Raw genomic sequence first — 14,374 nt, forward strand, 5'->3', positions numbered from 1 at the left:
ACAGATAAAGGAACAGAGACAAAGATAGAGTAATTTGTCTAAGATCACAAAGCTAGGTGGTAGAGACAGACTATATAACTAGGCAGTTTTGTCCCAGAGTTTGGGCTATTGATATGCAAGGAAAGACATACTTGCTTTCTCTGGAGTTGTAACTGTAAGGATTATGTAACAAATGACCATCTTCCCAGGCTTCATGGTAGGAATTGTCTACAGAGGAGGAGAATGAGGCCATATATTATGAAAAGGAGTGAGAAAGAGGTCCTCATAACATTGCTTGAGTTCCTGAATCTAGGTGTGCCTGAAGCTATTCAACCCATGGACTTTTCAGTCACATGGACTAGTAAACTCCCTTTATTACTTAAACTTAAGGTTTTTCTCATTTGCAAATAAGAATCCTGACTAATAACGGCTTACCTGTAGAGTACTTCAGTATGCGCTGGAAAGAATAGAGTGGAAGAAATGAGTGAGGATATTAAAAACAGTTTGGCATCCTACAACATGTATACAATTGTTGTGACATCCCATGGCTCCAGTTGTCCTCACATTATCCGTGTGCCCTGCCGCAGTGATGGTCTGTAAACATATTGACTGTCCCTCCCCAGACACAGTCCACTGGCCCTTGGAAAGATGTCTAAAGTTAAGCAATACAAGACTATCATCTCACCAGGAGAAATGTTTGATCTGCCTTATCAATGCCTGGGTTTATAGCACACTGCGAATAACCTGTAGAATACTGGTTGAACTCATAAATGCCACATTTGTGAACTCTGAAAAGCAAGATAATTGCAATACTTGTGCTTTGAAATACACCTACACTCCCCCTTTAAAAGGTTGGGGGGCAGGGGCCAGCCCAGTGGCACAGCGGTTAAGTTCACACGTTCTGCTTCAGCGGCCCAGGGTTCACAGGTTCAGATCCTGGGTGCAGACCTACGCACCGCTTGTCAAGCCATGCTGTGGCAGGCATCCCACGTATAAAATAGAGGAAGATGGGCACAGATGTTAGCTCAGGGCCAATCTTCCTCAGCAAAAAGAGGAGGATTGGCAGCAGATGTTAGCTCAGGGCTAATCTTCCTTAAAAAAAAAAAAAACGGTTGGGGCATTGGGCGATTGGTTGGTTGGTTGGTCCCTCAAGAAAAGCTAGAGGGGCTGGCCCCGTGGCCGAGTGGTTAAGTTCGCGCGCTCTGCTGCAGGCGACCCAGTGTTTCGTTGGTTCGAATCCTGGCCGCAGACATGGCACTGCTCCTCAAACCACGCTGGGGCAGCATCCCACATGCCACAACTAGAAGGGTCCACAACAAAGAATATACAACTATGTACCAGGGGGGCTTTGGGGAGAAAAAGGAAAAAAAAGAATAGCTAGATAGATTTAATATATGTTCCACCTTTGACTAAAGTGGCCTTCCTAGGGTCCTGGGCTTGCTGAGCCGTGTGCCTTGGTATGCTTTGGCCTGGGGCTGCTAATACAGGTGAAGCTCTCACAACAGTGTCTGATCCGTAGTAAGTGCTCATGAACCAGACACTACTCTTCTCTTCTCTTCTTGGTTTTCCAGAGATTCTGCAATAACTGGTATTACTTTTCTAATTAACAGATTCTGTGGTGGAACGAGTAGGGAAGGGTTTAACCACTGGACGAACTATTGGAAGAAGAATCTCTAATCAATATTCCCACACATACACAAGCGTTAGGGCAGGAAAAGATTTTTAATTCAAACATTGAAACTGGAGAAACCAAGGGTATGTGAATGCCCAGTGTCACACAGCTCATGAGTACCTGCATGGCAATAAGATCAGTTTGGTATAATTAAAGTGTGCCAGGCTCTTAGTTTGCATTGACAACAAGAATATTTAAATTCCTATAATTTTTTCATGTGCTCTAATCCAATTTTTAAAATCAAATTAATTATCACAATTTTCTCTGTCCTTGCATGAACTAACTTGAGAAGCAGAAAGTGATTGCTCAGCAAGAAGCTGTAGAAATTTGAGCCAGAAAGAACTTTAGAAACCAAATGGGAGTGGGGAAGACCAGATTAAACAGAAGTCTTTGCTGTAAGACTGACATCTCAGAGCTTTGGTTATGCTAATGTGAGTTTTGATTCTCCAATAGGGGAGTATACAACCTTTCTCAAACTTATTTGACAATGGAATCTTTTTTCCTCAGCAAAATTATTAAACTCTTCAGGTGCCCTGAACACTGTCTAGGAACTGATAGAGTAAATCTCTAGAGTCCTTATGTAGGCTCACATTTTTTTCTACAAAATCCTAATTATTTTCCTGCTAGCTGAGGCTCAGAGTGAGAGATCCTTTACTTTCTGCCCAGTGCATCTCAACTCCCCTCCTTCCTGGGGTTCCTGCTGGGACCTCTAGGTTCCTGTTCTCTGCCATGCCCTCAGCATGTGAGGGAGAAGCCAGAAACTGCAGCTGCTGCTCCAGGCCCCCAGACTCCAGCCCAGCACTGCAGCTTTGAATTCCCCCTGCGTGTAATTATAAAGTATGCGTTCAGTTATTTACTTTCCCTGTTCCATGCAGAGTGTGTTACTGAATAACACAGCTTACAAGTAAGCTAGCTTTTCTGCTGCAAGGTCTGAATTAAAAAGATTACAGTTCTCTATCGTTCTAGTTTAAAAAGAAACCACTACTTACATAGCTTTAAAAAAAAATGGAAACAATGATTCTCTGTTCTCCCAGAAATGCAAGCAAAAAATGCAGAATTAAGATGTTTACATGGATTTTGTTGTTGCTGAGAGCCGTAAATTGCCTCATTTAGAAAGGTAGAAAATAAAATGCCTGTGTTGCTTGAATTTCCAGGAACCAAATCTGGCAGCTGGGTCGCGGTTGTCCTTTAGAGTTTGAAGCAAGAAAAATTACAATCAAAGTGGTGTCAATTTGCTCTATTTATCTTGGGAATTAACTTTAAAGCTTAATTGTCAGAGACAGTGACCTCTATACTCAAGAAAACCCCAGGGAATTACAAAAGCAGACTACTTGAGTGGAATGCGAATGTCATTCTGGGGTGAATGGACCTGCGCAGCGCCTGAAGGAAAATGCTCAGCCCAAGAAAGAAGGAGCTGACCCAACAAGTTTTTGTGCTTCATTTCTCAACGCTCAGATCTGGGTCCTAACCTACTGCTTCTGTCTGACCCATGTTTCTGCTTCTGAGCTGGTTGCAGAATTGCCTGTGTATGTGCCTTTTCACAGAGAGACTAGGTATCTTGAAGTGAGCTGAGCTGGGTTCCAACTATTGACCCATTCAGCTCCTGAAGGCCCCTGAGAAGATAGTGCTGGCTGGGGGATGGGTTGAAGAAGTTCTGATTGCTTAGGAAGGTTCCTGGACAGAGTTTTGTCTGGAAATTTCCCCTTACTCTGGCAGAATTTGGAACAAATGTTTGGCTGAAACCATATACTATCAAATTAATAGAACAAATGTAGAATAGAGAACAATAAGTCAGAAAACAAAAACGCAAGCATACAGTTCATAAAGTCGACTTTATGGAAGTAGTACAATGCTGAAAAAGTACACATTGTACTCAGCGGAATAATCACCTTCACGCCGACCCTGCCCGAACCTGATCCATCTGTCACATATTTAACTTAAAAAAAAAACAGGAGAAGGAAGGAGAAGAAAATCATTTGAGCAAATAATGCCCATGCCTCTGCTGTGGTCAGTGGTAAGCCCAGATACTCAGCAGATAACATCACTGTTGTGATGAGGTAACCGTGAACAGCCAGCAGAGGCCCTGGATTTTGGTAACAGCCTTTTATAAGTTCGAAAAACTTTGTTGACTGGCCCCACCTTAACTCATTGCCTTGTAAGAAAGGAGCCTGTCAGAACAAAATAGTGACACTGAACTAGATTACACTCTAGTGTACACGACAATCCCCTTTCCTGGAATCTGTTAGTGCAAGTTCAGAGCTGGGAACTGTGGTTAAGTGCTTTCTTTTACTCCAAAAGTGGAACTCATTAATTGATTTAGCCTTGACTCACTCTGGAAATGTTGTTCCCTTTGACCAAAGCAGCACAACTTCAGGAAGGACTGTAATAGAATGATGAGATCAGTGGACACTTGCACTTAGCAAGCCAGATTAGCCAAATCAATCCTGGCAATCATTGGAATATCAGATATGGCAGCAAGATCAACCCAGTGACTGGATCTCAGAATGGTTCAAATGGATTTCTAGGATAGTTGGCTTCTGTTAATAATAACGATTAACAGAGAGAAGTGGAAGAGGAAATTTGGAAATCAAGCCAAGTTTATTTTCTCAAATTGGGAGCAAGTGAGAAGCCAATGAAAGGGAAAGAAATAGGAGAGAAAATATAGTCAGTAGAAAAAAAGCTTTTGTGATTTGGCATCTGAGAAAAACAAGGTAGCATGAAGTGCTTGCTGGTTTCCAAGATTTACCTATTCTAAATTATGCCAAAGCAATATTTTGGATCAATCCTTCTCAAACAGCAAATTTAAGGACCCATGAAGGCTAATCACCTGGGGAGATCTTTAAATATCTTGATTCCCAGATCCACCTATAGAGAAAGTCTAGTGTATGACCAAGGCAAACTGTACTTTTAGGTTTAGTAGATAGATTGAGATTGGACTTTAAAAACATTTATGTAGGAACAGGTAAGCAGTAGGAAGCCATTATAGGTTCTTAATGCATCAGAGGAAAATCATTACATGGGTCCTTAAGAAAACAATCTAGCAGTAGAGGCACAGTGACCTGGAGCAGTTCTTCCAGATTTAATCTATAGGTCAGTCACCTAGGAGTCTTGTTAAAATGGAAGATTCTCTTTCAGTAGGTCTGGCTTCATTTCTAACCAGCCCCCAGGTGAGGCCAATGCTGCTGGTCCTCTGACCACACTTTGAAAAGCTAAGCCCTGGAGAGTAGCTGAGGCTGGAGTTCTGGTATCAGATGCTCTTGGTATGGCACAGCAAGTGGCTGGGATCAAGTCAACATCTTTTCCTGGAGGGAAATTCCAACTTCAGTCTAGATGAGATTTCAAGGTATAACAGAAAGAGCCCTCTCTTGAAATCAGGAGTTCCACAATCAGGGTTGTGGAGAAGTCAGCTAGCTTGAGAAAATTACTTTCCTCCTGAGCTTCTGTGACCACGTAGGTAAAACGACAGGAATGGATTATGTTGTGTCTAAAATGCTTTCTCATTCCATGATCCTCAATCCTCTAACCCCAGCACATAGAATAGGGTCAAATCAACTTTGGTGGCCTTTCCTAACTCTGCAGATTATTAGTTACTATATTTTAAAGAATCAACATGAGCATCTTACATCCTTTTGGTATGTTTGCTGTAAAACATACATGCCCTTCCTAAACATCAATTGTATACATTATTATTTAGACATGTAATTACATCCTAAAAGAGAGAAATACGTTTGTATGTGGGGGGTTGGTAAAAGAAAATGCTATTGTATACAGACTGAAAAACATTATACTTTATTTTTAAAATATTGTAAGAGCTGGTATAAACAAGTCATAGCTTACAGATGTGTGTAAAAGCTGCACGAATTGTGAACATTTACTATCTGGAGGGAAAAAAACTTGATTTTAAAAATTGTTTGGACTATATGTTCTTTTGCTTTTTAGCATGGTGGAGAGCCAAAGGAATTGAATTACAGGGTAGAATATAAAATACTTCCTTTAAGGAAATAAATGTGTAATAGGAACTATCTAGCCAGTTCTCTCAGGCATGGGAATCCCCCGGGGCTCGTGTAAATGTGTATAAGTATGTCCTCAGTGTCACTCCAGATGTTCCGGCAGAGAAAGAATCCTTCTCCCCACACATTGGCATTAATGCTCTGCATGTAACCTCCATGCTCAGACTTGTCCCAAGCCAAGCAGCATCCTGAAGGGGGATCCCAGGGGAGACTGGGGATCCACAGGTCCTTCCCACCCCCCTCCTTCTACACCTCAAAGGCCATGTTTGTAGCTGAGTATCCTCATAGGCTTGGAGGGGAGAATGGAGCCTATAAGTACTAACACAAGATAAGGTTCAGAAGCAAAGTTTACTGCACAGAAAGGTCAGTCCAGGACAACTTTAAATGGTAATTAAGTCTCTCCACACTTATCTTTGGAGATTGTCCTTGGGCTCTAGCTGAGCAGGGCTTTCTCTGCTGTATGTAGGGAGTCTGCTTATAGTTTTGATTCTGCCCCTCAGGGCAACCTGGGCTGCACATTTTTGCTGCAGCCTTTACCTGCCAAGGCTGTAGCAAGGTAGATTCCAGCTTCTGCAGTTGCCCTCCAAGCCTGCTTTACATGGTGAAAGACCCAGGAAGAACCCAGGGCTTCCACTATTCCTCTAATATGTTCTGTCGTATTTCTCATCCCATCTTTCAAGGAAAACAATGAAGTACTCCTCCAGAAGACCCACTCATGAGGCCTGCTTGACACCCTAGGACCAATCTCATGAAGGGATTGCTGCCACATGGTACAAGTGGTATTCCCCACAGTCCAGAAGAAGATCTTCCCCAGGCAGGCTCCTGACATCTCTTGTCTCTCAGACTCACCCACCTTCTTTGCTCACACCTCCCCAATCTAAGCAGAAAGTCACATACCAGCAGCCACAACTAAGAGTGGGCAAGTAGTAGCAATATGCTGAGGGGTTCCAAAACAGAGTCCTGCCACTGCATATAGTGCTTAAAACCCATAAAAGCAGCAAAGGGAACAGTGAACACTATCCAGAACCAATGACAATGATTATGGTGCCAACACATAAAAGATTCATTGGTTCTGGATAGTGTTCACCAATTCAAGTTCCTATGAGAGAGACTGTTGGTCACCCCTTAATACCCATTCTCTTCTTTAGAAGCCTGAATTTTAGCTGGGCCTAAGGCCATCCAGAGTAAAGACTACATTACCCAGTCCTCCTTGCAGCTGCATATGGCTATGACACTAGGTTCTGGTTTCTGTGGAGTCTCCTTAAAGAGAGGGGGCTGGAATGGAGGGGGCTTGCTGCTGGTTAGAATGCTGCCACCTTGGACTACAAGGTGAAAGTCATTTCTTGATGTTGGTCAAACAACTAGAAGAAGCCCAAGTGCCTGATAATCAAGGAGCTATTCGCCATATTAACTCTGGCTTGCCTATGTTTATGTGTGAGACAAATCAACTTCTCTGTTGTTTAAACTGTTATTTTGGATTTTCTGATACAGCTCAATTGTATTCTAACTGATATGATTTCCTTCCCTTAAGACCTCATATGTCAATGACATCCCAAAATTAATTCCATCGTTGTTTCACTGGAGAATAACATCCAAAATAATGGCTTTGAAACTTAAAAAATCTATTCATCATAGATCTACTCCATGTCTTCTCTAATTGCTGTAAAATAAAACAACAGAGTACAACAGAATATAATGCACAGTAGAGTATTCCTACTTTTCAGTAAACAGTGAAAATGTAGATATTTTCTCTTGATAAAAGTCTTACCATCAAGGCAGATGACAGACTTTTTCTCTTGAAATATTTGTTGCAGTGACTTAATGTATGTACTCTAGACCACTAGATACTAGGCACGGAGTCAAATTTCTTCCCCTTGGTCTCCTCTCCAAGTCCTTGGAGGTGTGGGAGGTCAGTTCCTGTAAATAGGTAAGAAAGAATCATAATTACTTAAAGCATCAATATGCATCCATGTCATTTAACCCTCAGAATATCCTTAATTTGCAAATTCAGAAACCAAGACTCCAACAAGCGGCATGACTTGCCCAAGATAATAGATTATTAACGAGAGATCTTGGATCCAGGTTTTCTGATTCATACTGTATCATAATTGCCTATTTACTTGTCTGTCTTCTCACTAGACCATAGCTCTTTATTCATTGGTGTATCCTTAGTACCTACCACATGGCCTACCATACTAAAGATCCTCAATAAATACATGTTAAATGAATTAACAAGTCTTAAATCCCACTCTGCCATTGCTCCCTTGCTTTGCAAGGGTTTTACAAGACAATGCTCTTAATACATTCCAGGTCAGTTCCAGGCCATATGGCCTGTCAAGAGAATGTGGTCAAGGATGAAGCAGAGGGGAGCAGGACTGGTGAACACACCCATATGACACACTTGTGTTCTCCTCCACACTCTCCTGGGCCTGGGAGGGCCCACCACATAGGGCATTTGGATGTGTGCCTCACAGCCTGAAAGACAACTTGCACTTTGTGTACTTTTCCAGGGAAAGGAAAAGGCAACCATGGTCTCACACACGTTAGAAACACTGCTGCCAGGTGTCCTGACATGATAGCATCCGCCCAGTCTGGTTCCTGGAGGCAGGCCCACTTGCCAGGCATGGGCTGGGGAAGGTATAGAGGGAGAGGACATGGGAAGAGGGGTTAAACCCTGTAAAAATGGAGTATGTAGCTAAGATATGCAGTGTGCCTAGGCACTGTGACACAGTGCATGAGTTAAGAGTAGAATGGGGCCTCTCGGCTCCTTATATCTGTGTGTCTCCAGATCCATTGAAGTTGTCTGTGTTTTGGGATTAGAGGCAAAGACAATAGAGCTCATCACTCCTTGTAAGACATGGATTCTCTGAAGCGAGCTGGATCTGAGCTGGTCCTGTTCCAAGTTCTCCCAAGGAACAATGAGAAGAGGATCAGCCTAGCTGCTTGGCACTTCCTTTACCCCTCCTTTCAGCAAGGGTGCCAGAGGAAGAAGGTTTTTTTTCTTGTTATGGCTCCTTATGGAATCAGGAGGTGAAAACAGGCTTGAGTGGGCTATGGTCACCAATCATAAGGAATCTATGGTGAAATTATCACCTGGCATGATGGAAATAACACTATTATAAAATGTTGTCATGATATTAAGGTCTTCCAGTTGGAAAGCCAAAAGTTAAGCCTGTGCTGGCATTCATTTTCCAATAAACGAGTTGGCTTAAACACTGACTTTCTCTCCTTTACTTGTAAAAATACCTAAAAATGTAAGAGCGAGTTCAATAAATATTTTAAAGATTTAAAGATTGCTATTAAGTACAAATACTTTAACAATTTAACAAAACCGGAGGAAACCAACCTTAAAATCCCACCTTCCTTGTCCTTGCCCCCACACTCAAGTCAAGATGAAAGTTTAAGGTCTCAAACACTAACACAATAGTCTAATACCTGGTACATGGTAGATACTCAAAAATATTTGGTGACAAGGAATTCTATGTGCCTTAGGGTTGACACCTCACAGACTTTTTAGAGAGTTTGCCAACTTGGATTAGATTCAAGAATAGTGTATTAATTCTCTGGGGAATATTCACAGGCAAACAGCTACAGGAATATACATTTTCTTTTGTTAAAACGTGTATCTGCATTCAAGTATTGGCCTTGGCATTTCCTAACTGAGTGCTGGCTGCTTTGAATGTTACTACGTCAAACCATCTGCACTGGAAAGCAAAATCCTGTTAAAAAATATGATCACAGTTTGTAAAGAGATTATCATGTTCCTGACCATTATATGTTTTATATTTTGAAAATCCCCATAAGAAAAGTTTATATTAAAATAGCAACTCTTTTTTCAAGTGGAGCTGAGTGCTTTTATACAATTTATGACCATGGTCAATATGAAAATTTGCTTTTCTTTGTGTCTTCCCTGCACTTGTTCACTAAAATGAAACCTTTTTTCTGAATCTGAAAATAGATACCAACAAGAGATTTCTAGTTGAGTCCAACTTTTGAGGAACCTGCCACTCTGCCTGTGCGGCAAAGTGCCTTCTATCGTTCTCACTGCCCACGACCAGAAAATCTTGCAGAAGCAAATGGTCCAGTGGAGGCGGCTCTTTGACTGGCCGAGGACAGATGTTCAAGTCAAGATTTTGGAGAGAAAGTACAAAGTGAAAGATTAAGAGAGGTTGATTTGGCATAAGAAAACTAGAAAGTGCGAGTTTCACTCGGATTTTTAGATACACTGTGAGGGGGAAAAATAGACTGTTCTTGTACTCCCAAGTGAAAGATAAGGAGATTTGACTCAATCTCAAGGTGATAAATCCGCAGGTGGAGAATCACGACGTCAATGCCCGGGTACAGCTGACCTCGGGGAGCTCGGTTGGTTGCGGCAGCGGGATGCAAGATGGGAGACGGTGAGAGCCAGCGAGCGCAGTCGGTGAGTGGAACATGCGTGTGACTTTCCGCCGTCCTAAGAGCATCCTGTGCAGCCTCAGGGAAATCCAAGGGCACAGAGGCTTCCAGCCTCAGTCCAAACACGATGCTGCCGAATGTGACATGATTGTGACACTCCCTCACCGCTGGTGCCACGCACTCTGACCCAGTGCGGGGAGGAGAGGGAGGGTGTGGGCAGTACGTGTCGAGGTTTGCATGGAAGTGTATGCAGCAGCCACACAGAATCCCTAGAATATGGTGAAAATAGGAAGAGAAGAACATCAGCCTGGGCAAGGAAGAGAGTCCAGGGTTCCCAAAGGTCAGAAACTGTGAAGTTTCTGGTGCGATACTCCAGTTTGGTCCCTAACAGGGACATTTCCTGAAATCAGATCAGATCTATTATTGGATTATATTAATAACCAAAACCAAAACAAAACAAAGAACAAAACTGGCCATGAAACGGGAAGGCACCTGTACTGTTTTCTCTACCCCCTCCCCGCCCCAGCTCTTCCCGATACATCCTGACCTGACTCCTTGAAGGGAGTCGCGCCTGGCTCACCTAGGGATCCTCAGCACTTCTCCGAGGACTTGGGAGGTGCCTCTGGAAGGTCAGATGAATGAGAGAGCGAGTGAATGAATGAATGAGTGAATGAATGAATTAGCTGTCCTAGGCCAGAAGTTTATGCCTGCGTTCTCTGGTGGGAAGGGAGAGGGAGAGAAGAAGGGAGGGAGGAAGGGAGGAAGAGAGCCGGAAAGATAAATCTCGCCCGCCCGCGATTGCCCCAAAAGTCAATTTGATCTGGATCAATGGTTCTCAAACTTAAGCGTGCATCAGAATCACCTGGAGGGCTTGTTCAAACGCAGATCGCCGGTCCCTTCTCCCAGAGTTTCCGACTCAGGAGGTGGGGCCAGAGAATCTGCATTTCTAACAAGTTCCAGACGTTGCTAATGCCATTGGAATACATTTTAAGAACTTCTGCTTTAGAGGGAACTCCGGACCGATCTCAGCTTCCCAGAGAAACGACCCCCGCAAAGAGAATTGGAAACTCCAAGGCAATCCAAGGCCCGGCATTTTTACAACAGACCGCAGAGGAGGGAGAGCAAAGTTGCTCAGCTACGGCTAGCTCACTGCCGCGAAGGAACAGGAGCTCATTGGAAATCAAGATTTTCGTTTGAATTTTCCCGATGTTTAAGCGTTGGCAAGTAATTTTTTTAAAAGTGAAAGCCCAATAAAAATAGGTTTGCAGACTCTGCCCTAGTCTTTTCTGAGGATGATCTTTTCGGAGCGCGGGCACTGAGGCAGTCCCACGCTGGGCAGGTGGAGCTGCGCCAGAGGGGCACCATCCGCAGGACCCTCCCTCCTGGGAGGCGCCTGGGTCTCGTAGCCTGCCGCTGATGTCTTCTGTAAAGCCCCGTCTTCCTAGTCACCGACACGAAAGGGCTCCGTTAGAAACGCACCTTGAATTCAAGCTGTCCTTTGATGGGGGAGCACAGGAATTGACCCGGCTCTCTCTGGCGAGGCAAACCGCAAGACATCTGCTTCTCCAGGGGCACTGAAGGCGAAAGCGCGCGGGTCCCGGCGCACCCTGGGAGCCCGCGCCCGGCACCTGCCAGAGCCAGCTCGCCGTCGCTGCTGGCGCCATCCTGAGACCCCTCGAGACGCGGGGCGGCGTGAAGGAACGGGCAGCGCTCCCGCTCCAGCGCCGCCGCGGCATCCCGCGACTCGCGAGGGGCTGACGGATCGCCGGGCGGCCTCGAGTCAGCTCTGGGCCTCGCTGCTGCAGCGGCCCAAGGCCTCTCTTGGGAAAGCCAAACCCAGACGGACCCGGGCTCACGAGAGGGTCTGCCCCTGGGCTTGCCCAACCTGGCCATAGCCACGTAGCTAACCCTCCGACCCGGTGTTCGGCCTCCACTGGCATCTGCCCTTTCCCGGCGACTCGGTGCCCGGCACGCTGGTGGCTGGAGGGGCGCCCGCTGCGGCCTCCAGCGGAATGAAGCAGAGCGAGGGGCGCAGACACAGGGAGAGCGCCATTGGGCCCCACACGCCCTTCTCACCCGCTCCCTGACCTCAAGGAAGAACCGACCAGGCTAGGCCGGCCTCGGGGGCCTGAGGCTGTCCGGCTGGGCCCAACTCTGGAGGTGGCTCGGCCGGGGGATTGGCCGGCTGGAGGCAAGGGGTAGACCTCAGGCTCCCCAGCCCCGGGGAGGCTCCCGCGCCACCCGCGCGCCTCGCGACGCGCCTCTTGCCGCTCTCAGGCTTAAGGAGAGCACAGCCGGGGCAGGGATCCATTCCTGACAGGGCGTCAAATGCTGGGGTGGGGTGAGAGGTAAGTCGTGGGGAGTGGGACAGCCCTTCCGAATGCGGTCCCCTGAGAAACCTCTCGTTTCTCCCGCAGGGACAAGGTCCAAGGCCTTGGAATCTGAGTGGAGCAGCACCGGACTGCCCGCGAACTCCCTGCGCTGGGGTCAGAACTAGCGTCTTTGCCCTACCCTGCGGAAGTCAGAGCCGCCCTGAGCCGCGTCGTGAGTCGGAAAATGCGTCTTAGAAAAACCCTCCAGGAGAGGAGCCGCTGGGGGACCACAGCGTGGGGTGCGTACAAAGGCCTCAGCGGTGGGGTTGGTGCTGCTTATTGGCCCTGACAACAGGCCCAGACCCTCTCCCCAGCACCCCTGCCACACACACGATTCTTCTCCGCAGCAAAGGGGCCGGGGTTAAAGCGAAAGGAACCCAGCGGCCGGCAGGGTCACTCGCGGCTGTGCACTCACACCTGGGAGCAGCCTCCGGAGTGACCGCCCCCCGCGCCCGCGCACGCAGTGCTCGGTCGGTGCCTCCAGGGGGCGCTGCGGCTCTTCCCGCGGGCCGCTGAGCTCCCGCCCGCGGCTGCGCTTTCTCTTCCTAGCCCATCCCTGTGTAGAGCGTCGACTCCAACATACTTTTTCAAAAGACAAAATTCTTAGTCTTTTGGCCCCTGCCTCAGCACTGTCAGTTCTGAGCCCAGTGCCCGCGATCCTCCCCTAGGTTTTCGTGGGCTTCCTCGCTACTCCTGGACTGGAGTGCACGCGCCCAGAGAATAGCTGGGCTCCCGACTCCTCCGGGCTCCAGCGAAGCCGCAAACAGTGCGGGAAGTTCAAATGCAAAATGTCCCCGTCCTGCAGAAGCAGGGGAAAGCTGGGGAGAAGGGACTCGAGTCCTCAGAGGTAACGGCAGCTGGGATTCCTGAGAAAAGATGGCATTTCCATCATTTGTATCCTACAGGGTAAAAGATTTTAGGATATCCGCAGCACAGAGTGGGAGAGGCTCGGGTTCAACTCCAGGGAAAGTCTGTCTGACACCTGCTCGCTGCTTAACTGGCAGAGCCCTCTGGGTGGGCCGGCGGGGAAAGGGCCTACGCTGCGGGCCCCCTCCTCCTCCAGCTCCTCCGCGTTTCTTCTCCCAGATCTTCATCCGGTCCTCAAGGGTAATAAACTTTCGGCGGTTCGAGTTTGGGTAGCAACTGCTCGCGCGCCCTCGTCAGTGTGTTAGCCATTTCCCTGGAAGCGTCCTTGGTGTCGAAAGCCCAGAGCCGCGAGGAAGCAGATGACCGAGTCGGCGGAAATGTCCGAGTGAACCAGCAGCGCAGCTCTCGGATGGCGCACTGGGAGTGGGACAGCTGAGCACAGACTCAGTGCCCTGAGCGCAGCTGGGTCCTGTAGGCTCTGGGACTTCCCTCTCCTCACACCCAGACCCCGCAACTCGCCGTGGGCCCAGTGGCCTGTCTTCCATGCCGGCCGTTGGCGCCCGGGGTGTCCGACCGACTGTGCTGTTCCTAGGTGGGCCCCCACAATGCGTGCGCTCTAGACGCCAGCGTAGGCAAGGGAAGTTTCCTGGGCTGAGGGTGGAGAAACTCAACGGTCCCTCCCGGGCGGTCGCTGAGGCGCCGTGAGAGCACTGCATGCAACGCCGCGCCGCGCTCAGCCTGGGTCTCCCTTTGGCCGTGGGGCACGCACCTGCCCTCTGCAGCAGCCAGGCTTGGACTCTGCCGAGGGGCTGCCCGGCCACGCGGCTTCCCCCAAAGCCTGGAGCTCGCCGACTCTTCCCTACCTTTCAAAGACCGCAGCGCTCGGGCCAGCGTGGCCCAGACTCCACTGTGGAACTTCGGAGGCTGGGGTGGGCGAAGTAAACACGTTTATGGAAAAACCTGGGCTCAGGAGGTTTGCGGAAAGAGGGCTCAGCTCGTAGGTGGTTGGAAATTCCGTCCACCCTGCGAGAAAAGCAGGCGGTTCCGCACACAACATATATACACACGCGCACACACAG

Source organism: Equus przewalskii, chromosome 8 (genome assembly GCF_037783145.1).
Source record: "Equus przewalskii isolate Varuska chromosome 8, EquPr2, whole genome shotgun sequence".
NCBI lineage: Eukaryota > Metazoa > Chordata > Mammalia > Perissodactyla > Equidae > Equus > Equus przewalskii.